Below are 14,703 nucleotides of genomic sequence, written 5' to 3'. Positions count from 1 at the left end.
GGCTGTCTCACCTGCAGTGGAACTCAATACGAATGTTTGTTGGGATGAAAATTGATCGCTCTTCAACATTCAGCCACACCGCAGAGGTTGACTTTGCACGACTTACTGATATAAAACCACCCTAATCTTGTGTTTCCTGTTTGCTTACTATTCTTACATAAAGCTCTGAAGGCTGGTGATGTGTATCTGTGACGCGTGTCGCCCTAACAAGATTTGCATTGTAAATGTGCTGTGACAGACCTGTGAAGAGCATCAGAGACGCTTCCCTTTCTAACAATGTCTCCTCAGAGGAGAGACGGCGAGGTGCGGTCTGTCACCTTGTGTGTTAAAAAGCAGAGGAGATGAATTAATGAGAGAATTTGACACCGTTGCTTATTTTGAAGCTTTAAACGCATCTTCCCTAGCAAATCCAATAATCACTCTCCTTGGCATCCACCTACTCATAGCTACTCATCAGCTGCTTTATTTTCCACTATGATCGCCAGCTAGTTGCTAACTTCTATCTACTGTAGGGTGCCGGGCAGGTACGTTAGCATGGACTGCTAGCTACCCCGATGAGAGCAGTAAGACTCAACCAAAATGGTAAGCGGCGACCCCAAAAAACTAAAAAAGTTTGGTGATAAAAATTCAACAACTTTTGCATCCTGTGTAGGGTAGCTTAGCTGTTTAAATAGTCATAAAAAGACAGAGGCGAAAGAATGGGAGCCCAAGCTAGCTGCTTAGTTGGCCTCATGTAAGTCCCAAGACTGTGATCATTCGCTAGTTGCTAACTTAATCTGCTGTGTGGTGCAAGGTAGGTATGTTAGCTAGGTGTGCTAACTGTAAACTGTAAAAAAAAATGTAGGCTAGCTTAGCTGTTTGAATAGTAATCGGTAAATACAGACGCAAAGGGAAGCTAGCTGGTTTTAATTAACCACGAGCAGATGCGTGACTGTATTGAGTCATTTTGTATTACATTTAAAGGTCTTCAACTTAGCTATTTTTGGTTGAGTCTCACTGCTCTCATCTGGGTTTGCTAGCAGGCCTAGCTTACGTACCTGCCTAGCACCAAACAGCAGATAAGGTTAGCAACTAGCTGCTGATCATAGTGGAAAATTCAACAGCTAAAGAGGCTTCCTCACTCAACTAGAGACGTTTAAACCCTGCTGAAAAAAACAGCATAGACCAGCACTAAAACCAGCAAGACCCGCATATGTTGTGTTTTGGTGCTGGTCTGTGGTGTTTTTTTCAGCAGAGAACCCAACACTAGTCCCAAGCCCTAAATTAGCCGCCATACTATAGTTCTTCATTTAGCCTAAAATCTACCTGGAAGCATCCAAATGTTGAGCCTCAGTGACTTTATTTCCCAAGATGCATTGTGCCCTACAGGCCCAGGTCACCCTACAACAAATTGGACTTCATCATCACAGGTGAGCTAACCTGGTCACCTCAGCGTTTTGGTGGCTGCTTTTTCTGTGGCAGAGCAATATTTACCTACAGGTCGCTAACGTTAGCCACAGTTAGCTACAGGTCACACCACATGAGCAACAGGGTTTCATAGTCTTATGAATTTAGCTTTAATCTGTCACAGGAAGGATGTCAAGTCTTCTCTTAGAAGTGACACAGTCAAAAGGAGTTTCTGGTTTGATAAAAACAAAGGAAACACAACTTCAAGTCTTCTGCTGACATGAGGGATGCCTTTCTCCAGTTGTGCGCTGAAAGCCAAGCGCTTTGCATGTGCTGGGTTTGCTTGCACACACGACGAACGCTGCCGATTTGCATGTGTGCCAGCAGACTCCTCTGCGGCGGGCAGGCGTTAACCCCCGGGCATCCCCGCGTTTGAGCTCCCATTACAAGTTGACGGGAAGGTGGGACGAGTCTGAGAGAGATAAATGAGGTGTTAGGTTTATGAGACGATGCGCTATGAAGCCGGGGGTTTGGAGCCCATGTGTGCTGCCAGTCGGGAGGAGTTGGAAGTGTGTACGCACGTGGGCGAAGGGTGCATATGTTGCATTTATAGCACCTTTTAAAGATGAGAGGGAAGAAGAAGAAGACAGAGTAAACAAGGGGGCGGCCATGATGTAACGGTGTAAAAAAGCAACACGGGTGACGCTGTTGAGGTTTCTCTCCCCGCAGCCAACAGAGGATGGGGAATGTTTGAAGTGCGTGAGGGAGAGGGAGGGAGGGTGTAAATAGATGGAACAATGGAGGCATTATTTCACCGTTGTTTCCCAATGTTTGCTGTCTGCTCTCCCCTCGGTCACTTTCTCCGGGGGCCGTGGGTTGGAAACGGAGATAAGACGGGCTTATCGGCTCTGCGGCCGCGTCGGACGGGACGCGTCGCAGCACCGAACTAGACAACACTTCTGAGCTTGTGTTGCGCATTCTTTCACACACTGGGATGTTTCACAGTGTACAGAAGCCATGTGAGTCTGCAGTCTGTCTCTGGAGCCCGGTAGAAAACGTACGCTCGAGTGTTTTTATCGCATAGCTCCTCTATCTCCCGAGCGATTTCTATTTTCTGCTGCTTCGGCCACACGCTCTTAAGTGGCCCTCTCACGCTGCCGGTGAGAAGGCCCCGTCAGTCAGAGATATTTAAAGGCTAGGTGGTATTGTAGATATTCAGGTTTTCTCACACGCCCACTTTGATTAATGAATTCTCCGACATCCTGAATATGCTGCATGAACGGTTCCTCTATAAACTCCTCTAGAATCACCATGACGTCACGCCAACAAATCGGAAAGCTGGCCGTTGATTTGCATGGCGTAGATTTGGAGACCTTGTGTGCCGGTCCTGTTTGTTTGACCCAACCGACCGCCTCAGCCTCCTTTTACGAACTTTGCCATTTCTTTTATCACCTGACGTCCTCCTTTGCTTCCGCCGTTATAACTCCGTCCACCAGAGGTCACCGCTAAACGCAAATATGGGTCGTGATAACCCGCTTGCACTGACAAATTTTGCGGTCTTTTGAAAGTGCAAGTTCAGTCATCATCATTAACCCAATTAGCTGTTTCTTTCGCAGGGTGCATTTGTGTGTCTGTTTATGAACGCATGTGACAGATGGGTTGTGTGTGGGCCGGGCGAGTGGGCGGGTGGAAGGATGTATGAGCTTGGTGTGTTTTTTACGGCGCGTGTGTTCGTGTGTGTGTGTGTTATGTGCAGGAAGCTGCGTGTGCACGCTCCAGCTGGACGCCTGCTGTCTGTGCTTCTGCTCGTCACCTGATATTCGCCGGCCATGCTCATTCAGTCTCCAGCTTTTATCTCCGCACACACACACACACACACACACACACAAACACAGATGCTAGCATACACACTCTCTTTCCCCCTGTGATGTCATCGATTCGGAGCGCCATGGCAACAGTGAGCGAGGAAGCAAGAGAGGATGAGGGAAGGAAAAAGGACAGATATTATTTCATGGTGAGGGGATGAAGCCGTTATAAATAGCTCCTGATGTTCCTCCGTGTCCGACGATGGGGACGGTTGGGTCTCTCGGGGGAGGGCGAGGATTGGTCACCAGGGAACATTGTGTCTTTGTCAAGTGGCAATTTCAGACCACTCAGAGTGACGCCATTCGTCCACGGCCAGTGGGAGAAACTTTTTTTTTCCTGTCAGAAATAGGCATGTGATTTCTCTCCTTCATCAACGCGTTAGGTGGAGCAGAAAGCGCTTCAAGTTGAATGAGCTAAAAATGGCTCACAGCTGGGCGTGGATATCTGCTCCATTCATTTAATAACTTTCTTATCGTTGTCTGTTCTCAATCAGTCGTCTGTCTGCGTCCATTTGATTGGTTTTAATTCCCCCGCAGCTCTTTAATTTGCTCTGCCTCGTCCCCTCCCGGTTTCTCTCGACCCCGCCACTTCCTGTGTTCAATTGGGCGTTCAGTCTTTTCTGGGAGCGTTTCTTTTCCGCGCTGTAGTCAGTTGATGCGTGAATGTGTATTTTATTGTCTGGGCTTTTTCAGCCTGGAAGCGTCCCGGAGGTGTCACGAGATGAATCAGAGGAGTCCTGAGATGATTAGCAAGACGGAAAAGGGGAAAAACATGAAATAGACATCACATGGCAGCCATTTTCCTCAGGGTTGGAAACTTGCGTCATACTTCAGTGTTCCAGGTTGCAAGTTGTATAACTGTAGGGAATCCAAAAAACGATCACTTCACCACCTCCCGTATTGACTAGCAACTCTAAAAACAATGGGCAGTGAAAATCTGGAGGGGCAACAGGCCATATTTTGTAGTAAAACAGCGCATTTGATGAGCAACTACCGTACGTCGCTAGTGTTAGCCTACATGATATAACAAGAATAATTGTAAAATGTCAACGCACACCTTGGACACATTTATGCAAGTCTGGAAATGAAGCACATGGGATGTAATCAAACCGTACTGTTAGCTAGGAAGTAACAGAATGCTAACATTAGCTTGTGGGCTATGAATCTGTGGTTCGACCTTGAAATATGGCCCCAATCTGGAACACAGCATGACATTTGAGCTTCCCACCCTGGGCGCCACATCAGAGCTCTCATGGCAGTCTTGTGAATGTGGTCAACCAGGTCTCATTCCTCATGCTGCCATTTTGTCAGGCCTGTCTGCATCTCTATGTTTCTTTTAAAAATGAACTACATGCATGGTTGATAGTCGATTTCTCCAGCAAAACAAACAGCTCTGGTGTTTTACTCAATGACAGCTGTTTCCCCCAGTTGCAAAATCAACTGAGTAAATCAGAGCTGTGAAGGCAATATTTATGAATGAGCCAGAAACTACAACCAAAACTGACAACAGAGAGGTGCCAGAAATTGATTCAGAGCGGAGATCTTTGGCAGACTGTCCTCTGCTGCTTCCTTTCAGTGTGTTTAGATGTAGTTTAGAATTGTTTTGCCACGTTATCAGACCAAACGTCGGATTTTTCATGTAGTATTGCGCAATTTGTCCCCCTCTCATGTTACTTAACAGTTTGAGCGGCAGGTTCAAAGATGGCGTCAGCATCATTGGTGCATGTGAATATTAATATGTGGTTTGAATATAATGAATACAATATTTTGGGGTTTGAGTTTGTTATTAAGAAACAATCATTGTAAATACCAGGAATTATGTTTAATTTAACGTGAGGATGCATTAAAAAAAGTAACTAATGATTAAGTAATGAGTAATTAATGAGTCTACCTGGTAACTACTCAATATTAGGTTCAATGTACTTAAAAGAGGCTTAAAATAAGTAAGTAATTATTAAGTAATTATTTACTAATGAGCCTACCTGGTAACTACTTATCATGTTTCATTTATTTTGACAGTGCACAGAAATAAAGTAATTAAATAATTAGTAATTAATGAGTCGACCTGGTAACTACTCAATGTTAGGTTTCAATTTACTTAAAAGAGGCTTAAAATAAGTAACTACTAATTAAGTAATCAGTAATTAATGAATCTATCTTGTAGCTATTGATTAATTAGTAATTAATGAGTCTACCTGGTAACTACTCAGTATTAGGTTTTAGTTCACTAAAAGAGTCTTAACATAAGTAACTACTAATTAAGTAATTAGTAACTAATGAGTCTACCTGGTAACTACTCAATATTAGGTTTCAATTTACTTAAAAGAGGCTTAATTTAAGTAACTACTAATTAAGTAATTAGTAACTAATGAGGCTACCTTGTAGCTACTTATTTCTATGTTTCACTACTTAAAACTCACAAAAAGTAACTACTTATTAAGTAATTAGTAAATAATGAGTCTACCTGGTAACTGCTGTGTAATATGTTTACCTGACCTACACCAAAAGATTAACTAATGATTAAGTTATTAGTAATTAATCGGTCGTCCCTAGTTTGAGCCACTCAGGAGCTGCTTAATAGTTAAGCGGGAACAAGTTGTGAACAAAGAGGTCAGTATGCTGTTGTAATTATTCATAAACTAATCATTACCTACTGATTCATCATCGTAGTATCTCCCAGACTGTTCTCTAGTAACTCTTCATTATCAAATCCTTCCCTGTTGGTGATACTCACCATTCACAGTCTGATGAGGACAAATTTAAATGTATTGACGTATACGACATGAGAGGAGGAGTCACAGACGGACGTTGTTTCTTCTCCTGGGTTCATAAGTTGAAAAATGTTGGGAACACTGCTCTTTGTGTCCGTGTTTATAAAAAAACGTTCATTTCTTTTGCATGTGTATTTATTTGAAGTGTACCATGTCTACACAAAACCCCTCATTAATAACAAGTAAAGGGCACGCTAAGAGTCGAGCTGAGTTTCAAAGCAGGTCTGCCTCCATCTCCCCACTCAGTCTGAACAATGGTCCAGTGAGAGCAGGCCTGCAGGCTTTGATGAGGATGTTTGGGATTAAACAGCGCTTTTCCACCCTCTTAACATTCCTGTGTGGCTACCACTGAGGAACAGTACAGGTCCGGCGTCAGTCACATGAGCTTTTTTCAACTGAAAGTGTGGACAACACTTGCCATCGTGTTACACTGGTGTTAATTTTCCCCCACGCAGATTCCAATATCACATTACATGTCCAGAAATAGTCGTGCTGTGACCTCTTTCTGATAAAAGATGACAACAACACTGGATGGCAATCGCCTGGCTTTCCTGATTCATTAGAATAAAAAGAACATTTTGCCAAATTTGGAAAGTGTATCAGTGATTAAAAGTTGTCAAAATTGATTATCTTAGCTGCTTGACTAAATGGTCTCTACTCAAGAGTCTACTAACTTTTGATATCATAAGTGATACTCTTTAATAACCAAATCGTATTTTTAATTGCTGCCTTTTTCAAAGGATTATGATGCAGCAAAAGAAGCTTGGGGGAAAAATATATTTATCAATTCCCAGTAAAGTTTACTGTTCCTGTTCACTGATGTCATTTTGGACAAGGGAAGTTCTGTGTTACACTGCAACATACCCCGACTCCATAACAAATTTTTGTCACAAGTCTTTTTAATAACCATATTTGAGGAATCAGAACAAAAAATATGTTGACATGGCAACTTCAATCCTTGATATCAATATCCAGTACAAATGCAACAAAACATTTTCAGGTGCGTGATACCAGTGTGAATTTAATTTGTTACAAATACATATTCATTAACAAAATACTACGTTTACGTGTATGTCTGGCGCCAACCAAGCGTCAAACCTCCTGAAAAATGAAGCCAATGCGGAAGTACCGAAATACTGCAGTTCCAGTAATGGCCATATGAGGCTGGCTATAAAAGCGAGTCAGTCCTCATAAGAGATGTTAAAATGCCCGACTCTACAGCAGAAAGGTCTCAATATCTAATTACGCCTCTGATTGACAACTGTATGGCAGTGATTATTATGTAACTAACTGAATTAAGGGCGTGGCCGCTGGGAGTGACAGGCATCTCCTCAGCTAACCTGGCTGTGTTTGTGTTATAGGTGCCTTCTGGAGAACTTTTAATGGCTTGCTGTGCAGTTAAATGTACTAACAGACCGGAGCGTAGGGACGCCAGTGTTGTGAAATGACGAGCGACCCTGTTAGTGTTTTACCAGCAGACGGCCGTGGGCCTCTGGAGGGATAAACACTTGAGAATGTCAACACTGTTGTTTCTCTACATTGTTTAACAATGTTTTTGGATGATTTAAGCTAAAATCCTGGCTGTATCTTACAAATTGCTCAGCTCACAGTCTTTTTTTTTTGGGGGGGGGGGGGGTTATTTCAAGTTTTAATTCAATTAGCTTCTTTTTCCTCCTCTAGCCTACCTCAGTGTATTCAACTAATTAATTGAGTTAATGAGCTACAAGAAAAGACTAGATTGGATTTCTATATTCCATCCGTTGGAGTTAAGCGGTGATGTTCGCCTCAGCTTCCTGTCACATTCCTATGTGAGCCTTCTGTCTCGCTGAGCCGACCCTCCTCCCACCGTCCTCTATAACCCAGCCTGTCCGTGGGCAGCATCTTTCTGCTGAATGAATCACTTCTTATTCATAAGATCGCTGGCACCAAATTATTGTTTTGTTCCATTTCTTTTCCCCCCCACCGATGAAAACATACACACTTTGCTGTCAAATCCAGTGTGGGAGCGTCTTCTCTCGAACTCTGCCTGACCTGACCGCCCGCACATTTCAGATTCATCCATGCAGGAACGCAAATGTCCCTACAGTAGGTATAGTAAATATGCTTATGCATGGTCTCAGCTGAATGTATCTGAATTCATCAGCTTATGATGTGAATCATAAAGAGACATAGTTGTTAATGGAACGGGGATTGTGGCTTAGAACAGCTTCTTGAGCAGCTCTCATCTATATTTAATCCTGTAAATGGTCGTTTAGAGGCACTTCCGGTGGAATCCGATGCCTAATTACAAAGGGGGGGGAAAAAAAATCTCTCTGAGGCAAAGCACATAATCAATAGGAGCCGTAATTATCAGCCTCTCTCCGTCTGACTCTTTTGAAATCATTTCTGTTCCCACGTGTTTCATGCCAGAAAACTGGCTTTAATTATTTATCACTCTGTGATTGCCCACCACACACACACACATACACCCATAACCTCCTAAAACACACACACACACGAGTGCCCGCCTCATGTCTGTATCCGGAAATTGCTGTCAGGGTGGTTGAGCCAGAGCAGTCTGTGATCCAGCAGGCAGACAGAACTGGGAGGGAGGAGGAGCTGACTGTCAACAGTAAACAGTGTCAGAGTGGGTTCATCATGGCCAGCCTCCACTTAATGGCTTTATGTGGTGTCACTGCACATTAGCAGGCTGCAGCATTATCCAATTTAACTATCTGTTAAAATCGAACCATGCTACCTTTCTTCACAAGGGCAAACGTGAGGTGATTCAGTGTATTTCCACAGCAGATCACCTTGATTTTCAGTCCATTCATTTATTCTTTTGTCTGTTTTTTGTGACACTTTTGTAAATCTCTTCAAGAAGTGAGAGAAAATGAGCTATTTTTGTATCTTTAAGTGGACATTTTTGAAAGTTTCTTATTGATCTGACCAGAATTAAACCTAAAATCCATCTAAACAGCTTCACATTGGACTTCCCTTCCTTCCCCTCATGCAGCTTCCATTCTCATAGCTCCCTCTAGAGACACTTCTGCAGCACTGCACCTGAAGCGCATGAGCTCACACTAACTCCCCCCCAAATTAGGGTGAATTTCCCGAGCTGTAATATCATAACCGGGGCGATATAACGCTAGGACATTTAGATCCTATTGGATTAGACTCTTGTCACTTCCTACGTTTTTCCAGTTGCTGGAAGATGCAGGCGATGTCAAAACACCCTAATGTAGACGCAGCCTCTGATTAATGTAATCCTGCATGAGTCAGCCCCCCCAAAACACACACACACACAACTCTCTGATAATCTCATCTGTGAGTGAGCACTGTGGAGGAGATGATGTGTGGCCACGGGGGGGATATCTCTGTGTGTCTGTGTTTTTCTGCTGACTGTGGGCAATGCAGCAAGCACAAATGCATCTGCATCTATTTTAGAGTGTTAGTGGAGATACTGAAGATCTATTGAAATGTCAGATGTATATGCAGATGTAGATTAGACAGATTTAGGTTGTTGAAACACACAAACAATTAATCACATTTACTCAAATCCTGCATAGTTTAAAAAAAAAAGTATTTCCATTGTTTCTGCTACTTCATATTTCCACGCAAATATCGTACCTTTTAACCGGGCGGAAGGTCGCTGGTTCTATTCCCCTGGTCTGCATGCTGAAGTGTCCTTGGGCAAGAAACTGAACCCCAGACTGCTCCTGATGTGCAAGAAGAACAAGAATCTAGACAAAGCCACAACAAAATGTACACTAGTGCCAGTGAACCAGGAGCCACAATATCACCAGACTCCCTTAACAAATCGTGTGATTTTAAGAGTTGTTGCGTGAGGAGAAACAACTACAAATGTTGCTAAACTGCTGAGGCAAATTCGAAATCACTCCAGCCATCTTGTTAATTCGGCATTGGATAGAAAACATTAAGACGTGTCTTTTCTTGTGAAAAGTGTTGCAGTGATGCCGTACAAGCCCGTTTGTCACTGTGTCTAAAGTGTTTCTGACCTCCCAACATTTAGCAGTTTAGCTTTTTTGCACAAAATTCATGAGAGGAGACGACATTTGATTCATAGATTTTACCAAAACAGTGAACCTGAACTAGCTTTCACGTCAGTGGAGATGGTCACCAGACTCCCTTAAGAAACCTCTCAATTTTGAGTCCGGCTGTGTTTGGAGAAACTTTATAAACTTTGTGAAACATTTTCTACACCAAAATCTGAATAGTGTGAGTCTTCTTTTAAATTTAGCACATTGTCTCTATGTTAAGAATAAGTTATATCAGTTTGTTTTAGTAATAAATGTGAATATTTGCATATAGAGCAGGAAGGTGAGAGCCGATTCAGATCCTTACTCCTGACAGTTTGACTAGTTTAAGTTTAAACTTCCACGTAAACGTCAAACATCTCGCTACTACAAATATATGAAGTATGTTTAAATCAACCTAATTGTGTGTATTTGTTTCAGAGAGCTGTTTCTTGTCCATTTTGCATCCGCAGTTCATTTCCCCAGAAAGTCTGACAACACCGTGACACCTCTTTCCCTGCCTCCATCACCATTTCACCGCTCAGACAGTAAATTGTCTCCGAAAACTGGGTCACTGTGGCCCCCGCCGCTGCTCACTTCCACGTGTTTTATATGCGGAAAAGCGTGCGGGTCGGATTTAAAATTCCACCCCAGTCGCCGAAGAGATGCTCGGTCATCAAACACTAAGCAGGGTCGCCACACGAGAGCAAAACAAGCAAATGATAAACTTACCAACGAAAAGAGGAAAAAAAAGTGTCAAGTGTGAACAGCAGAGAAAGCCATTTTTCATGAATGTAATGTAATCAAACTGCAAATGACGGCGGTATAAATAGTGAGAGTTGATGGTGTGTGTCCTGGCGTTCGCCGGAGCTGTAAAAACTCATTAAGCCTCCTTCACCTTGCCGCGGATAATTTCTTTTTTGCGTTGTTTTGTTGTTTTTGAAGAGGAACCAAGTTATTCATAGAATGTTTTTTTAGTCCCCCGGAATATACTTTGGCTGATGTCTGCATGAGCACGAATTAACCTTCAAACAGCTGCCATGCAAGACGGAAAAGAAAAACAAAAAGGGGGAAAGAAATTATAATGGCAGCTAAAAGCTCTCCCTGTGGGGCTCTACAACCGCCAATTAACCTGTAGTGCCGCCGATTCTTCCGTGTTGTAGGAGGGAGACGACTCACATTAGGGAGGATGACTCAACACAAGACCGCATGAAAATCAGGACTGGAAGTAAAACATGTTTAGGGGAGAAGAAAAAAAAAAAGGCTCCGCAGCTTTGCTTTGTAAATCCGCGAAGCCGGCTGCGTCTGTCACCGGTGGATAAACAAAACAAAAACAGCAGAATTACAGGCGATTATTCATGATAAATACTGTCTGAAGAGAAGGGATTATCACCTTCTCTGAGATAATCAGGCCACTAAACTCCACTTCATCTTTGTTGTTTTTCACCGGGCTAACGACCAAAGTAAAGTTCAGCTGAGACGAGAATAAATTGTGCGTTTATGTCGACGAGTTTGGGCAATTTTGTATTTTTTTTGTTAAGCCAGTATTGTGGCGCAGCTCGAGAGTGTAAGGACTGAAATATCTTGTGCAGACATTTGTAGTCCACAGAGGATGAACCCTGCTAACTTGGGGGATCACGTCGGATTATCCAGTGAAATGTCATCGGGCACTAGATGAGGTTGACATTTGCGATCTTTCTCGGCAACTCTTGGATGAATTGTAATAAAAATGACTTAAAGACGTTCACGTTAATAACTTAATCTAGCAGCATCATCGGGGGTTGCCCCCCCTCGTGGCTAAAGTGCCCTCTTGGGAGCGAAAACGCGCGCTAAAGTGACCTCTTGGTTGGCAAAACACACTAAACTGCCCCCTTAGCTGGTTAAAACATGATAAACTGCCCTCCTTGGTGGCAAAAACGCGCTAAAGTGCCTTCTTGGGAGCCAAAACGTGCGCTAAAGTGCCCTCTTCAGTGGCGAGAACGCGCTGTATTTTCGCCCCTGCCCTTCAAGAAATCTGTGCACGCAACTGGTCAGGTTGATAAACGGAAGTGAAGAAAATCCACTTTTCAACACTGGAAGTTAAAAAGTAATCTCCGAGCTCTCCTCCCGTCGTTGACCGGATCGGATGTGAATCGGGGGTGTTTACTCGTCCAGGAGTTCTGGCTCTGCATGCGACTCTCTCCTCCAGGGTGACCCCTCGCAACAGAAATGACATGTCGTGCATTTAACCAAGTTAGATACATTTATGCAATCCTATGAGTATATTCTATACTTAACTACTAGTAATAATAATAATAATAATATTAATAGCCTCCCTGAGCCTCCCCTAACACTGTTTCAATTAGCACTGAAGACGAGTGAAGGTGTTATCTGTCATCACTTACAAACTCTTCCCTCTTTATGTTTATGCAGCCTTTATAATCTCGTCTCTTTCCGTCTGTCTTTGCACCTGTAACCACTTGTGTATTTTCCATTTTCCAGACCGAGACACGAACTCTAATCGTCTCCTCTTCCGCCGCTCCTTCAAGCTTTTCATTTTCTCCGGAACACGCGGCACCTTTGCGGCTCCGTTTGTGAAAGCTGTTCTATAAATAAGGATTATTATTGTTATTGTTATTGTGATTATGGTCGGGGACGGCGCAGGCAGTCGGCAGAAGTTGTGCTGCTCTGAGCCGCTGATGGCTATTTAAAGAACTCCTGCACCGGCGTAACCCGGCTCTCCGTGTGATGACGATAAAGCCCCCCCTGTTGCTCTGGAAACAGCACATCAACCAAGGACACGCATGGTTGGCATCTATCAGACTGTGTGTCTCTGTTTTTGCTTGTGTGTGTGTGTGCGTGTTCTCGTCACCACTCTATCATTTCATCACAGCAGAAAAAAGCCCAATCCAATCATGTTTTCTTGGGGGGGGAAGGCAGAGAAAATGAACAGATGTCCCTTTGAAGTACAACATTGTTTTTGATGTTTTTGATGTTCCACTATTTAGTTCCTGATTGCCAGAGCGCCTTCAGTGAGTCCACGGCTTGGATAAAGTTAAGTGGAGGATTCCCTGCATCTGAAACAGCCAGCCGAGCACTAGGACGCGATGAAAAAGCAGCGCCAGGGCCGTCACAATGTCAGATTTTCACTACACATGGCCTGAATAATTGATGCTCATGATAAAATCCTGTTAAGTCTGAGAAGAAATCCTCAAGCAGACAGTTAAATACATCATTTTTTTTCCAACTAACACTCAAAATAAGGGAGGTGTAGAGAGTCTGTTGCTATGATAGAGAAAAAATTTACAAAAAGAAAAAAAATGCAACCAGTGTTAAAGGATCAGTTCACCCAAGAATGAAAATTTAGTCATTAACGACTCACCTCCATGCTGATGGAAAGTCAGGGGAAGATTTTTTCGTAGTCCACAAAACATTTCTGGAGCTTCTCAGCAAAACATCATCGCGGCATTCTCCTGAACGACTACAGTAGATGGAGACTTGTTTTAAAATAGAAAAAAACAAAACAGAAAATGGCTTCTTACTGCTTGTCCAGTGTCATCCTAGTCTCCGGAATCCCCAAGATCCCAAAATGATAAGATCCCCAACTTCATTTCAAAAGAGGTTATTTGCACCTTTACAGAAGCTGAAATCTTCAGGTAGCTGCTAAGCTAAAAGCGTTAGCCCGTCTGAGGTGGCTGCATGAGCTCGATCACATGATAAAGTGTAAATATTGTCGTATCATTTGAACAGCGCTACACAGCTTTGCTACACAGCTGCAGATTGATTTGAAAAGACGTTATTTACACCGTCGAGGTCTTAAACGCTAATGCTGTTAGCAGCTACAGTGAAGATTTCAGCTTTTGTAAAGGTGCAAATAACCTCTTTTGAAATGAAGTTGGGATCTCAGAGCTTCTGGCAACTTCGATTACACCAGACGAAGTGCGTGAACCCACTTTTATGGAGTTTTTTTGTTTTGTTTTTCTTGCATTTTGAAACAAGTCTCCATCTGCTTCAGTCGTGTTTTCCTGTGAAGCTCCAGAAAAGTTTTGTGGACTACAAAACCTCACCTGACTTTCCATCCACAAGAGGTTGAGTACATAGTGACTGGATTTCCATTTTGTGTGAACTTATCCTTTAAGGTTCTTCACCGCAACCCTCTACGGCAAAACGAGAATGGAAAGAGATTGTTTCGTCGGCATATTGCAACACCCTTAATCCCGTGAAGGCGTGTGTCTCACTCCTCGAAGACGGGAAGCAACTTTGTGTGAAAGACAGTGAAGTGACTGACTGGACAAGCGTAAAAACAGAGTTTGTCCCCTGACTTCCTCCTGTCCGTCTCCCCGTCTGTGTGGATGACAGATAAGCCGCAGCACAAGCCATCGATTTGTGCCGTGGGGTGTGTTTGTTTCACTCCGCCCCTCCCTCCCCGCTGATGCGATCGTGCCTCCGAAACACAACACCCCGTTGTTTGCCCACGGAGGGGCTCACGTCTGCCGTTGCATTTCATTCCAAACTTGCTCCTCATTCTGAAACCGTCGTCCTTCACTTTTGTCAGACAGAGGAACTCATTGGGAGTCGCGTCACGGGGCTGCCCACAGGCGACGGCAGGGGAGCGTCGGAGGAGGTGGAGAGGGGGGTCTGTGGCGTAAAGCCTGTATTATCATTTTCCTCAGCATGCCGGCCACA

This window comes from Sparus aurata, chromosome 14 (assembly GCF_900880675.1).
Source record: "Sparus aurata chromosome 14, fSpaAur1.1, whole genome shotgun sequence".
Taxonomy (NCBI): Eukaryota; Metazoa; Chordata; class Actinopteri; order Spariformes; family Sparidae; genus Sparus; species Sparus aurata.
Note: the sequence above shows the minus strand (reverse complement) of the source record.